Source organism: Ovis canadensis, chromosome 6, assembly GCF_042477335.2.
Source record: "Ovis canadensis isolate MfBH-ARS-UI-01 breed Bighorn chromosome 6, ARS-UI_OviCan_v2, whole genome shotgun sequence".
In the NCBI taxonomy this organism is placed as follows: domain Eukaryota; kingdom Metazoa; phylum Chordata; class Mammalia; order Artiodactyla; family Bovidae; genus Ovis; species Ovis canadensis.
Window position 1 is genome coordinate 8,040,595 of NC_091250.1, and position 14,272 is coordinate 8,054,866.

Sequence of the window (14,272 nt, forward strand, 5' to 3'; positions counted from 1 at the left end):
GGAAAGATCCCTCATCTCGAGCTAGGAGGCGGAAACGGGGCTCCCCTGGATGTGTGCGGGACACCACGTGATTCCTCTCGAGTGCAGACGGGTATGTCGGGGAACTTCTTGAGTTGCAGCAAGGGTGTGAAGGACCCTTTGGAAGTTCCAGTGGTTAGATGTGATTGGCCTCGAACAGCCTCAGCGGAAATGAGCCTCATCTCGCCTGGAGGGCAAAACCTCCTGGATTTTCTCGAGTTGCGGCAGGTGCTCTCGACTTACGACGGGGACCTCAGGGACCCGCTCTGGTGGCCTCAGGAAAGGCCAGTCCCCATGCGAGTTCCTCGGGGGCCTCTCGGGATTCCTCTCCCGTCGATGCCGTGGCCTAAGACCTTGTGTGGAGTCGGGGCCGGAACCTGAGGATTCCTCTCCAGGGCTGACATGGATCTTGGGGTACTTCTGGAGTCTCCCCAGGGGAGTCAGTCCTCGTCTCGAATGCGGGCATGCACTTGCGCTTTCCTCCAGAGCGGTAGCAGCAGTGTCACGCAGTCCGCCGCGTGGATCAAAGGATCTATATTTTTCCCTCGAGTCTTTCCCACGAGGCTTTCCCACGAGGCTTTCCCACAGGGCTGTCCCACGTGCACACGTGGTGGGAGTCGATCCTCGGCTTGAACGTGAAGGCAGTGCAGGGAAAACAGGTTCCTCTGGAATGGACTGACACATCTGGGGGACTCTTGGAATGGTGTCTCGACACTGGAGTTCCTCTCGCCTTTCCTGTGGAGAGCGCCTCCTCTTGAGATGCGACGGGAACGCCGGGAATTCTTTCCCTACGAAACAGGGAAAGGATCCCTCATCTCGAGCTAGGAGGCGGAAACGGGGCTCCCCTGGATGTGTGCGGGACCCACGTGCTTCCTCTCGAGTGGAGACGGGTATGTCGGGGAACTTCTTGAGTTGCAGCAAGGGTGTGAAGCACCCTTTGGAAGTTCCAGTGGTTAGACGTGATTAGCCTCGAGAAGCCTCAGCGGAAATGGGCCTCATCTCGCCTGGAGGGCAAAACCTCCTGGATTTTCTCGAGTTGCGGCAGGTGCTCTCGACTTACGACGGGGACCTCAGGGATGCGCTCTGGTGGCCTCAGGAAAGGCCAGTCCCCATGCGAGTTCCTCGGGGACCTTTTGGGATTCCTCTCCCGTCGATGCCAGGGCCTAAGACCTTGTGTGGAGTCGGGGCCGGAACCTGAGGATTCCTCTCCAGTGCTGACATGGATCTTGGGGTACTTCTGGAGTCTCCCCAGGGGAGTCAGTCCTCATCTCGAATGCGGACATGCACTTGCGCTTTCCTCCAGAGCGGTAGCAGCAGTGTCACGCAGTCCGCCGCGTGGATCAAAGGATCTATGGTTTTCCCTCGAGTCTTTCCCACGAGGCTTTCCCACGAGGCTTTCCCACAGGGCTGTCCCACGTGCACACGTGGTGGGAGTCGATCCTCAGCTTGAACGTCAAGGCAGTGCAGGGAAAACAGGTTCCTCTGGAATGGACTGACACATCTGGGGGACTCTTCGAATGGTGTCTCGACCCTGGAGTTCCTTTCGCCTTTCCTGTGGAGAGCTCCTCCTCTTGAGATGCGACGGGAAGGCCGGAATTCTTTCCCTACGAAACAGGGAAAGGATCCCTCATCTCGAGCTAGGAGGCGGAAACGGGGCTCCCCTGGATGTGTGTGGGACACCACGTGCTTCCTCTCGAGTGGAGACGGGTATGTCGGGGAACTTCTTGAGTTGCAGCTAGGGTGTGAAGGACCCTTTGGAAGTTCCAGTGGTTAGATGTGATTGGCCTCGAGAAGCCTCAGCGGAAATGGGCCTCATCTCGCCTGGAGGGCAAAACCTCCTGGATTTTCTCGAGTTGCGGCAGGTGCTCTCGACTTACGACGGGGACCTCAGGGACCCGCTCTGGTGGCCTCAGGAAAGGCCAGTCCCCATGCGAGTTCCTCGGGGGCGTCTCGGGATTCCTCTCCCGTCGATGCCGGGGCCTAAGACCTTGTGTGGAGTCGGGGCCGGAACCTGAGGATTCCTCTCCAGTGCTGACATGGATCTTGGGGTACTTCAGGAGTCTCCCCAGGGGAGTCTGTCCTCGTCTCGAATGCGGGCATGCACTTGCGCTTTCCTCCAGAGCGGGAGCAGCAGTGTCACGCAGTCCGCCGCGTGGATCAAAGGATCTATGGTTTTCCCTCGAGTCTTTCCCACGAGGCTTTCCCACGAGGCTTTCCCACAGGGCTGTCCCACGTGCACACGTGGTGGGAGTCGATCCTCGGCTTGAACGTCAAGGCAGTGCAGGGAAAACAGGTTCCTCTGGAATGGACTGACACATCTGGGGGACTTTTGGAATGGTGGCATGACCCTGGAGTTCCTCTCGCCTTTCCTGTGGATAGCGCCTCCTATTGAGATGCGACGGGAACGCCGGGAATTCTTTCCCTACGAAACAGGGAAAGGATCCCTCATCTCGAGCTAGGAGGCGGAAACGGGGCTCCCCTGGATATGTGCGGGACCCCACGTGCTTCCTCTCGAGTGGAGACGGGTATGTCGGGGAACTTCTTGAGTTGCAGCAAGGGTGTGAAGGACCCTTTGGAAGTTCCAGTGTTTAGACGTGATTAGCCTCGAGAAGCCTCAGCGGAAATGAGCCTCATCTCGCCTGGAGGGCAAAACCTCCTGGATTTTCTCGAGTTGCGGCAGGTGATCTCGACTTACGACGGGGACCTCTGGGACCCGCTCTGTTGGCCTCAGGAAAAGCCAGTCCCCATGCGAGTTCCTCGGGGGCCTCTCGGATTCCCTCTCCCGTTGATGCCGGGGCCTAAGACGTTGTGTGGATTCGGGGCCGGAACCTGAGGATTCCTCTCCAGTGCTGACATGGATCTTGGGGTACTTCTGGAGTCTCCCCAGGGGAGTCAGTCCTCGTCTCGAATGCGGGCATGCACTTGCGCTTTCCTCCAGAGCGGTAGCAGCAGTGTCACGCAGTCCGCCGCGTGGATCAAAGGATCTATGGTTTTCCCTCGAGTCTTTCCCACGAGGCTTTCCCACGAGGCTTTCCCACAGGGCTGTCCCACGTGCACACGTGGTGGTAGTCGATCCTCGGCTTGAACGTCAAGGCAGTGCAGGGAAAACAGGTTCCTCTGTAATCGACTGACACATCTGGGGGTCTCTTGGAATGGTGGCACGACCCTGGAGTTCCTCTCGCCTTTCCTGTGGAGAGCGCCTCCTCTGGAAATGCGACGGGAACGCCGGGAATTCTTTCCCTACGAAACAGGGAAAGGATCCCTCATCTCGAGCTAGGAGGCGGAAACGGGGCTCCCCTGGATGTGTGCGGGACCCCACGTGCTTCCTCTCGAGTGGAGAAGGGTATGTCGGGGAACTTCTTGAGTTGCAGCAAGGGTGTGAAGCACCCTTTGGAAGTTCCAGTGGTTAGACGTGATTAGCTTCGAGAAGCCTCAGCGGAAATGGGCCTCATCTCGCCTGGAGGGCAAAACCTCCTGGATTTTCTCGAGTTGCGGCAGGTGCTCTCGACTTACGACGGGGACCTCAGGGACCCGCTCTGGTGGCCTCAGGAAAGGCCAGTCCCCATGCGAGTTCCTCGGGGGCCTCTGGGGATTCCTCTCCCGTCGATGCCGGAGCCTAAGTCCTTGTGTGGAGTCGGGGCCGGAACCTGAGGATTCCTCTCCAGTGCTGACATGGATCTTGGGGTACTTCTGGAGTCTCCCCAGGGGAGTCAGTCCTCGTCTCGTTTGCGGGCATGCACTTGCGCTTTCCTCCAGAGCGGTAGCAGCAGTGTCACGCAGTCCGCCGCATGGATCAAAGGATCTATGGTTTTCCCTCGAGTCTTTCCAACGAGGCTTTCCCACGAGGCTTTCCCACAGGGCTGTCCCACGTGCACACGTTGTGGGAGTCGATCCTCGGCTTGAACGTCAAGGCAGTGCAGGGAAAACAGTTTCCTCTGGAATGGACTGACACATCTGGGGGACTCTTGGAATGGTGGCACGACCCTGGAGTTCCTCTCTCCTTTCCTGTGGAGAGCGCCTCCTCTTGAAATGCGACGGGAACGCCGGGAATTCTTTCCCTACGAAACAGGGAAAGGATCCCTCATCTCGAGCTAGGAGGCGGAAACGGGGCTCCCCTGGATGTGTGCGGGACACCACGTGATTCCTCTCGAGTGCAGACGGGTATGTCGGGGAACTTCTTGAGTTGCAGCAAGGGTGTGAAGGACCCTTTGGAAGTTCCAGTGGTTAGATGTGATTGGCCTCGAACAGCCTCAGCGGAAATGGGCCTCATCTCGCCTGGAGGGCAAAACCTCCTGGATTTTCTCGAGTTGCGGCAGGTGCTCTCGACTTACGACGGGGACCTCAGGGACCCGCTCTGGTGGCTTCAGGAAAGGCCAGTCCCCATGCGAGTTCCTCGGGGGCCTCTCGGGATTCCTCTCCCGTCGATGCCGTGGCCTAAGACCTTGTGTGGAGTCGGGGCCGGAACCTGAGGATTCCTCTCCAGGGCTGACATGGATCTTGGGGTACTTCTGGAGTCTCCCCAGGGGAGTCAGTCCTCGTCTCGAATGCGGGCATGCACTTGCGCTTTCCTCCAGAGCGGTAGCAGCAGTGTCACGCAGTCCGCCGCGTGGATCAAAGGATCTATGTTTTTCCCTCGAGTCTTTCCCACGAGGCTTTCCCACGAGGCTTTCCCACAGGGCTGTCCCACGTGCACACGTGGTGGGAGTCGATCCTCGGCTTGAACGTGAAGGCAGTGCAGGGAAAACAGGTTCCTCTGGAATGGACTGACACATCTGGGGGACTCTTGGAATGGTGTCTCGACACTGGAGTTCCTCTCGCCTTTCCTGTGGAGAGCGCCTCCTCTTGAGATGCGACGGGAACGCCGGGAATTCTTTCCCTACGAAACAGGGAAAGGATCCCTCATCTCGAGCTAGGAGGCGGAAACGGGGCTCCCCTGGATGTGTGCGGGACCCACGTGCTTCCTCTCGAGTGGAGACGGGTATGTCGGGGAACTTCTTGAGTTGCAGCAAGGGTGTGAAGCACCCTTTGGAAGTTCCAGTGGTTAGACGTGATTAGCCCCGAGAAGCCTCAGCGGAAATGGGCCTCATCTCGCCTGGAGGGCAAAACCTCCTGGATTTTCTCGAGTTGCGGCAGGTGCTCTCGACTTACGACGGGGACCTCAGGGATGCGCTCTGGTGGCCTCAGGAAAGGCCAGTCCCCATGCGAGTTCCTCGGGGACCTTTTGGGATTCCTCTCCCGTCGATGCCAGGGCCTAAGACCTTGTGTGGAGTCGGGGCCGGAACCTGAGGATTCCTCTCCAGTGCTGACATGGATCTTGGGGTACTTCTGGAGTCTCCCCAGGGGAGTCAGTCCTCATCTCGAATGCGGACATGCACTTGCGCTTTCCTCCAGAGCGGTAGCAGCAGTGTCACGCAGTCCGCCGCGTGGATCAAAGGATCTATGGTTTTCCCTCGAGTCTTTCCCACGAGGCTTTCCCACGAGGCTTTCCCACAGGGCTGTCCCACGTGCACACGTGGTGGGAGTCGATCCTCAGCTTGAACGTCAAGGCAGTGCAGGGAAAACAGGTTCCTCTGGAATGGACTGACACATCTGGGGGACTCTTCGAATGGTGTCTCGACCCTGGAGTTCCTTTCGCCTTTCCTGTGGAGAGCTCCTCCTCTTGAGATGCGACGGGAAGGCCGGAATTCTTTCCCTATGAAACAGGGAAAGGATCCCTCATCTCGAGCTAGGAGGCGGAAACGGGGCTCCCCTGGATGTGTGTGGGACACCACGTGCTTCCTCTCGAGTGGAGACGGGTATGTCGGGGAACTTCTTGAGTTGCAGCTAGGGTGTGAAGGACCCTTTGGAAGTTCCAGTGGTTAGATGTGATTGGCCTCGAGAAGCCTCAGCGGAAATGGGCCTCATCTCGCCTGGAGGGCAAAACCTCCTGGATTTTCTCGAGTTGCGGCAGGTGCTCTCGACTTACGACGGGGACCTCAGGGACCCGCTCTGGTGGCCTCAGGAAAGGCCAGTCCCCATGCGAGTTCCTCGGGGGCGTCTCGGGATTCCTCTCCCGTCGATGCCGGGGCCTAAGACCTTGTGTGGAGTCGGGGCCGGAACCTGAGGATTCCTCTCCAGTGCTGACATGGATCTTGGGGTACTTCAGGAGTCTCCCCAGGGGAGTCTGTCCTCGTCTCGAATGCGGGCATGCACTTGCGCTTTCCTCCAGAGCGGGAGCAGCAGTGTCACGCAGTCCGCCGCGTGGATCAAAGGATCTATGGTTTTCCCTCGAGTCTTTCCCACGAGGCTTTCCCACGAGGCTTTCCCACAGGGCTGTCCCACGTGCACACGTGGTGGGAGTCGATCCTCGGCTTGAACGTCAAGGCAGTGCAGGGAAAACAGGTTCCTCTGGAATGGACTGACACATCTGGGGGACTTTTGGAATGGTGGCATGACCCTGGAGTTCCTCTCGCCTTTCCTGTGGATAGCGCCACCTCTTGAGATGCGACGGGAACGCCGGGAATTCTTTCCCTACGAAACAGGGAAAGGATCCCTCATCTCGAGCTAGGAGGCGGAAACGGGGCTCCCCTGGATGTGTGCGGGACCCCACGTGCTTCCTCTCGAGTGGAGACGGGTATGTCGGGGAACTTCTTGAGTTGCAGCAATGGTGTGAAGGACCCTTTGGAAGTTCCAGTGGTTAGATGTGATTGGCCTCGAGAAGCCTCAGCGGAAATGGGCCTCATCTCGCCTGGAGGGCAAAACCTCCTGGATTTTCTAGAGTTGCGGCAGGTGCTCTCGACTTAGGACGGGGACCTCAGGGAACCGCTCTGGTGGCCTCAGGAAAGGCCAGTCCCCATGCAAGTTCCTCGGGGGCCTCTCGGGATTCCTCTCCCGTCGATGCCGGGGCCTAAGACCTTGTGTGGAGTCGGGGCCGGAACCTGAGGATTCCTCTCCAGTGCTGACATGGATCTTGGGGTACTTCTGGAGTCTCCCCAGTGGAGTCAGTCTTCGTCTCGTTTGCGGGCATGCATTGCGCTTTCCTCCAGAGCGGTAGCAGCAGTGTCACGCATTCCCCGCGTGGATCAAAGGATCTATGGTTTTCCCTCGAGTCTTTCCCAGGAGGCTTTCCCACGAGGCTTTCCCACAGGGCTGTCCCACGTGCACACGTGGTGGGAGTCGATCCTCGGCTTGAACGTCAAGGCAGTGCAGGGAAAACAGGTTCCTATGGAATGGACTGACACATCTGGGGGACTCTTGGAATGGTGTCTCGACCCTGGAGTTCCTCTCGCCTTTCCTGTGGAGAGCGCCTCCTCTTGAGATGCGACGGGAACGCTGGGAAATCTTTCCCTAGGAAACAGGGAAAGGATCCCTCATCTCGAGCTAGGAGGCGGAAACGGGGCTCCCCTGGCTGTGTGCGGGACCCACGTGCTTCCTCTCGAGTGGAGACGGGTATGTCGGGGAACTTCTTGAGTTGCAGCAAGGGTGTGAAGGACCCTTTGGAAGTTCCAGTGGTTAGACGTGATTAGCCTCGAGAAGCCTCAGCGGAAATTGGCCTCATCACGCCTGGAGGGCAAAACCTCCTGGATTTTCTCGAGTTGCGGCAGGTGCTCTCGACTTACGACGGGGACCTCAGGGACCCGCTCTGGTGGCCTCAGGAAAGGCCAGTCCCCATGCGAGTTCCTCGGGGGCGTCTCGGGATTCCTCTCCCGTCGATGCCGGGGCCTAAGACCTTGTGTGGAGTCGGGGCCGGAACCTGAGGATTCCTCTCCAGTGCTGACATGGATCTTGGGGTACTTCAGGAGTCTCCCCAGGGGAGTCTGTCCTCGTCTCGATTGCGGGCATGCACTTGCGCTTTCCTCCAGAGCGGTAGCAGCAGTGTCACGCAGTCCGCCGCGTGGATCAAAGGATCTATGGTTTTCCCTCGAGTCTTTCCCACGAGGCTTTCCCACGAGGCTTTCCCACAGGGCTGTCCCACGTGCACACGTGGTGGGAGTCGATCCTCGGCTTGAACGTCAAGGCAGTGCAGGGAAAACAGGTTCCTCTGGAATGGACTGACACATCTGGGGGACTCTTGGAATGGTGGCACGACCCTGGAGTTCCTCTCGCCTTTCCTATGGATAGCGCCTCCTCTTGAGATGCGACGGGAACGCCGGGAATTCTTTCCCTACGAAACAGGGAAAGGATCCCTCATCTCGAGCTAGGAGGCGGAAACGGGGCTCCCCTGGATGTGTGCGGGACCCCACGTGCTTCCTCTCGAGTGGAGACGGGTATGTCGGGGAACTTCTTGAGTTGCAGCAAGGGTGTGAAGGACCTTTTGGAAGTTCCAGTGGTTAGATGTGATTGGCCTCGAGAAGCCTCAGCGGAAATGGGCCTCATCTCGCCTGGAGGGCAAAACCTCCTGGATTTTCTCGAGTTGCAGCAGGTGCTCTCGACTTACGACGGGGACCTCAGGGACCCGCTCTGGTGGCCTCAGGAAAGGCCAGTCCCCATGCGAGTTCCTCGGGGGCCTCTCGGGATTCCTCTCCCGTCGATGCCGGGGCCTAAGACCTTGTGTGGAGTCGGGGCCGGAACCTGAGGATTCCTCTCCAGTGCTGACATGGATCTTGGGGTACTTCTGGAGTCTCCCCAGGGGAGTCAGTCCTCGTCTCGAATGTGGGCATGCACTTGCGCTTTCCTCCAGAGCGGTAGCAGCAGTGTCACGCAGTCCGCCGCGTGGATCAAAGGATCTATGGTTTTCCCTCGAGTCTTTCCCACGAGGCTTTCCCACGAGGCTTTCCCACAGGGCTGTCCCACGTGCACACGTGGTGGGAGTCGATCCTCGGCTTGAACGTCAAGGCAGTGCAGGGAAAACAGGTTCCTCTGGAATGGACTGACACATCTGGGGGACTCTTCGAATGGTGTCTCGACCCTGGAGTTCCTCTCGCCTTTCCTGTGGAGAGCGCCTCCTCTTGAGATGCGACGGGAAGGCCGGGAATTCTTTCCCTACGAAACAGGGAAAGGATCCCTCATCTCGAGCTAGGAGGCGGAAACGGGGCTCCCCTGGATGTGTGCGGGACCCACGTGCTTCCTCTCGAGTGGAGACGGGTATGTCGGGGAACTTCTTGAGTTGCAGCAAGGGTGTGAAGGACCCTTTGGAAGTTCCAGTGGTTAGACGTGATTAGCCTCGAGAAGCCTCAGCGGAAATGGGCCTCATCTCGCCTGGAGGGCAAAACCTCCTGGATTTTCTCGAGTTGCGGCAGGTGCTCTCGACTTACGACGGGGACCTCAGGGACCCGCTCTGGTGGCCTCAGGAAAGGCCAGTCCCCATGCGAGTTCCTCGGGGGCCTCTCGGGATTCCTCTCCCGTCGATGCCGGGGCCTAAGACCTTGTGTGGAGTCGGGGCCGGAACCTGAGGATTCCTCTCCATTGCTGACATGGATCTTGGGGTACTTCTGGAGTCTCCCCAGGGGAGTCAGTCCTCGTCTCGAATGCGGGCATGCACTTGCGCTTTCCTCCAGAGCGGTAGCAGCAGTGTCACGCAGTCCGCCGCGTGGATCAAAGGATCGATGGTTTTCCCTCGAGTCTTTCCCACGAGGCTTTCCCACGAGGCTTTCCCACAGGGCAGTCCCACGTGCACACGTGGTGGGAGTCGATCCTCGGCTTGAACGTCAAGGCAGTGCAGGGAAAACAGGTTCCTCTGGAATGGACTGACACATCTGGGGGACTCTTGGAATGGTGGCATGACCCTGGAGTTCCTCTCGCCTTTCCTGTGGAGAGCGCCTCCTCTTGAGATGCGACGGGAACGCCGGGAATTCTTTCCCTGCGAAACAGGGAAAGGATCCCTCATCTCGAGCTAGGAGGCGGAAACGGGGCTCCCCTGGATGTGTGCGGGACACCTCGTGCTTCCTCTCGAGTGGAGACGGGTATGTCGGGGAACTTCTTGAGTTGCAGCAAGGGTGTGAAGGACCCTTTGGAAGTTCCAGTGGTTAGATGTGATTGGCCTCGAGAAGCCTCAGCGGAAATGGGCCTCATCTCGCCTGGAGGGCAAAACCTCCTGGATTTTCTCGAGTTGCGGCAGGTGCTCTCGACTTACGACGGGGACCTCAGGGACACGCTCTGGTGGCCTCAGGAAAGGCCAGTCCCCATGCGAGTTCCTCGGGGGCCTCTCGGGATTCCTCTCCCGTCGATGCCGGGGCCTAAGACCTTGTGTGGAGTCGGGGCCGGAACCTTAGGATTCCTCTCCAGTGCTGACATGGATCTTGGGGTACTTCTGGAGTCTCCCCAGGGGAGTCAGTCCTCGTCTCGAATGCGGGCATGCACTTGCGCTTTCCTGCAGAGCGGTAGCAGCAGTGTCACGCAGTCCGCCACGTGGAACAAAGGATCTATGGTTTTCCCTCGAGTCTTTCCCACGAGGCTTTCCCACAGGGCTGTCCCACGTGCACACGTGGTGGGAGTCGATCCTCGGCTTGAACGTCAAGGCAGTGCAGGGAAAACAGGTTCCTCTGGAATGGACTGACACATCTGGGGGACTCTTGGAATGGTGGCATGACCCTGGAGTTCCTCTCGCCTTTCCTGTGGAGAGCGCCTCCTCTTGAGATGCGACGGGAACCCCGGGAATTCTTTCCCTACGAAACAGGGAAAGGATCCCTCATCTCGAGCAAGGAGGCGGAAACGGGGCTCCCCTGGATGTGTGCGGGACACCTCGTGCTTCCTCTCGAGTGCAGACGGGTATGTCGGGGAACTTCTTGAGTTGCAGCAAGGGTGTGAAGGACCCTTTGGAAGTTCCAGTGGTTAGATGTGATTGGCCTCGAGAAGCCTCAGCGGAAATGGGCCTCATCTCGCCTGGAGGGCAAAACCTCCTGGATTTTCTCGAGTTGCGGCAGGTGCTCTCGACTTACGCCGGGGACCTCAGGGACCCGCTCTGGTGGCCTCAGGAAAGGCCAGTCCCCATGCGAGTTCCTCGGGGGCCTCTCGGGATTCCTCTCCCGTCGATGCCGGGGCCTAAGACCTTGTGTGGAGTCGGGGCCGGAACCTGAGGATTCCTCTCCAGTGCTGACATGGATCTTGGGGTACTTCTGGAGTCTCCCAAGGGGAGTCAGTCCTCGTCTCGATTGCGGGCATGCACTTGCGCTTTCCTCCAGAGCGGTAGCAGCAGTGTCACGCAGTCCGCCGCGTGGATCAAAGGATCTATGGTTTTCCCTCGAGTCTTTCCCACTAGGCTTTCCCACGAGGCTTTCCCACAGGGCTGTCCCACGTGCACACGTGGTGGGAGTCGATCCTCGGCTTGAACGTCAAGGAAGTGCAGGGAAAACAGGTTCCTCTGGAATGGACTGACACATCTGGGGGACTCTTCGAATGGTGTCTCGACCCTGGAGTTCCTCTCGCCTTTCCTGTGGAGAGCGCCTCCTCTTGAGATGCGACGGGAAGGCCGGGAATTCTTTCCCTACGAAACAGGGAAAGGATCCCTCATCTCGAACTAGGAGGCGGAAACGGGGCTCCCCTGGTTGTGTGCGGGACCCACGTGCTTCCTCTCGAGTGGAGACGGGTATGTCGGGGAACTTCTTGAGTTGCAGCAAGGGTGGGAAGGACCCTTTGGAAGTTCCAGTGGTTAGACGTGATTAGCCTCGAGAAGCCTCAGCGGAAATGGGCCTCATCTCGCCTGGAGGGCAAAACCTCCTGGATTTTCTCGAGTTGTGGCAGGTGCTCTCGACTTACGACGGGGACCTCAGGGACCCGCTCTGGTGGCCTCAGGAAAGGCCAGGACCCATGGGAGTTCCTCGGGGGCCTCTCGGGATTCCTCTCCCGTCGATGCCGGGGCCTAAGACCTTGTGTGGAGTCGGGGCCGGAACCTGAGGATTCCTCTCCATTGCTGACATGGATCTTGGGGTACTTCTGGAGTCTCCCCAGGGGAGTCAGTCCTCGTCTCGAATGCGGGCATGCACTTGCGCTTTCCTCCAGAGCGGTAGCAGCAGTGTCACGCAGTCCGCCGCGTGGATCAAAGGATCTATGGTTTTCCCTCGAGTCTTTCCCACGAGGCTTTCCCACGAGGCTTTCCCACAGGGCTGTCCCACGTGCACACGTGGTGGGAGTCGATCCTCGGCTTGAACGTCAAGGCAGTGCAGGGAAAACAGGTTCCTCTGGAATGGACTGACACATCTGGGGGACTCTTGGAATGGTGGCATGACCCTGGAGTTCCTCTCGCCTTTCCTGTGGAGAGCGCCTCCTCTTGAGATGCGACGGGAACGCCGGGAATTCTTTCCCTGCGAAACAGGGAAAGGATCCCTCATCTCGAGCTAGGAGGCGGAAACGGGGCTCCCCTGGATGTGTGCGGGACACCTCGTGCTTCCTTTCGAGTGCAGACGGGTATGTCGGGGAACTTCTTGAGTTGCAGCAATGGTGTGAAGGACCCTTTGAAAGTTCCAGTGGTTAGATGTGATTGGCCTCGAACAGCCTCAGCGGAAATGGGCCTCATCTCGCCTGGAGGGCAAAACCTCCTGGATTTTCTCGAGTTGCGGCAGGTGCTCTCGACTTACGACGGGGACCTCAGGGACCCGCTCTGGTGGCCTCAGGAAAGGCCAGTCCCCAGCGAGTTCCTCGGGGGCCTCTCGGGATTCCTCTCCCGTCGATGCCGGGGCCTAAGACCTTGTGTGGAGTCGGGGCCGGAACCTTAGGATTCCTCTCCAGTGCTGACATGGATCTTGGGGTACTTCTGGAGTCTCCCCAGGGGAGTCAGTCCTCGTCTCGAATGCGGGCATGCACTTGCGCTTTCCTGCAGAGCGGTAGCAGCAGTGTCACGCAGTCCGCCACGTGGATCAAAGGATCTATGGTTTTCCCTCGAGTCTTTCCCACGAGGCTTTCCCACGAGGCTTGCCCACAGGGCTGTCCCACGTGCACACGTGGTGGGAGTCGATCCTCGGCTTGAACGTCAAGGCAGTGCAGGGAAAACAGGTTCCTCTGGAATGGACTGACACATCTGGGGGACTCTTGGAATGGTGGCATGACCCTGGAGTTCCTCTCGCCTTTCCTGTGGAGAGCGCCTCCTCTTGATATGCGACGGGAACGCCGGGAATTCTTTCCCTACGAAACAGGGAAAGGATCCCTCATCTCGAGCAAGGAGGCGGAAACGGGGCTCCCCTGGATGTGTGCGGGACACCTCGTGCTTCCTCTCGAGTGCAGACGGGTATGTCGGGGAACTTCTTGAGTTGCAGCAAGGGTGTGAAGGACCCTTTGGAAGTTCCAGTGGTTAGATGTGATTGGCCTCGAGAAGCCTCAGCGGAAATGGGCCTCATCTCGCCTGGAGGGCAAAACCTCCTGGATTTTCTCGAGTTGCGGCAGGTGCTCTCGACTTACGACGGGGACCTCAGGGACACGCTCTGGTGGCCTCAGGAAAGGCCAGTCCCCATGCGAGTTCCTCGGGGGCCTCTCGGGATTCCTCTCCCGTCGATGCCGGGGCCTAAGACCTTGTGTGGAGTCGGGGCCGGAACCTGAGGATTCCTCTCCAGTGCAGACATGGATCTTGGGGTACTTCTGGAGTCTCCCCAGGGGAGTCAGTCCTCGTGTCGAATGCGGGCATGCACTTGCGCTTTCCTCCAGAGCGGTAGCAGCAGTGTCACGCAGTCCGCCGCGTGGATCAAAGGATCTATGGTTTTCCCTCGAGTCTTTCCCACGAGGCTTTCCCACGAGGCTTTCCCACAGGGCTGTCCCACGTGCACACGTGGTGGGAGTCGATCCTCGGCTTGAACGTCAAGGCAGTGCAGGGAAAACAGGTTCCTCTGGAATGGACTGACACATCTGGGGGACTCTTGGAATGGTGGCACGACCCTGGAGTTCCTCTCGCCTTTCCTGTGGAGAGCGCCTCCTCTTGAGATGCGAAGGGAACGCCGGGAATTCTTTCCCTACGAAACAGGGAAAGGATCCCTCATCTCGAGCTAGGAGGCGGAAACGGAGCTCCCCTGGATGTGTGCGGGACCCCACGTGCTTCCTCTCGAGTGGAGACGGGTATGTCGGGGAACTTCTTGAGTTGCAGCAAGGGTGTGAAGGACCCTTTGGAAGTACCAGTGGTTAGATGTGATTGGCCTCGAACAGCCTCAGCGGAAATGGGCCTCATCTCGCCTGGAGGGCAAAACCTCCTGGATTTTCTCGAGTTGCGGCAGGTGCTCTCGACTTACGACGGGGACCTCAGGGACCCGCTCTGGTGGCCTCAGGAAAGGCCAGTCCCCATGCGAGTTCCTCGGGGGCCTCTCGGGATTCCTCTCCCGTCGATGCCGGGGCCTAAGACCTTGTGTGGAGTCGGGGC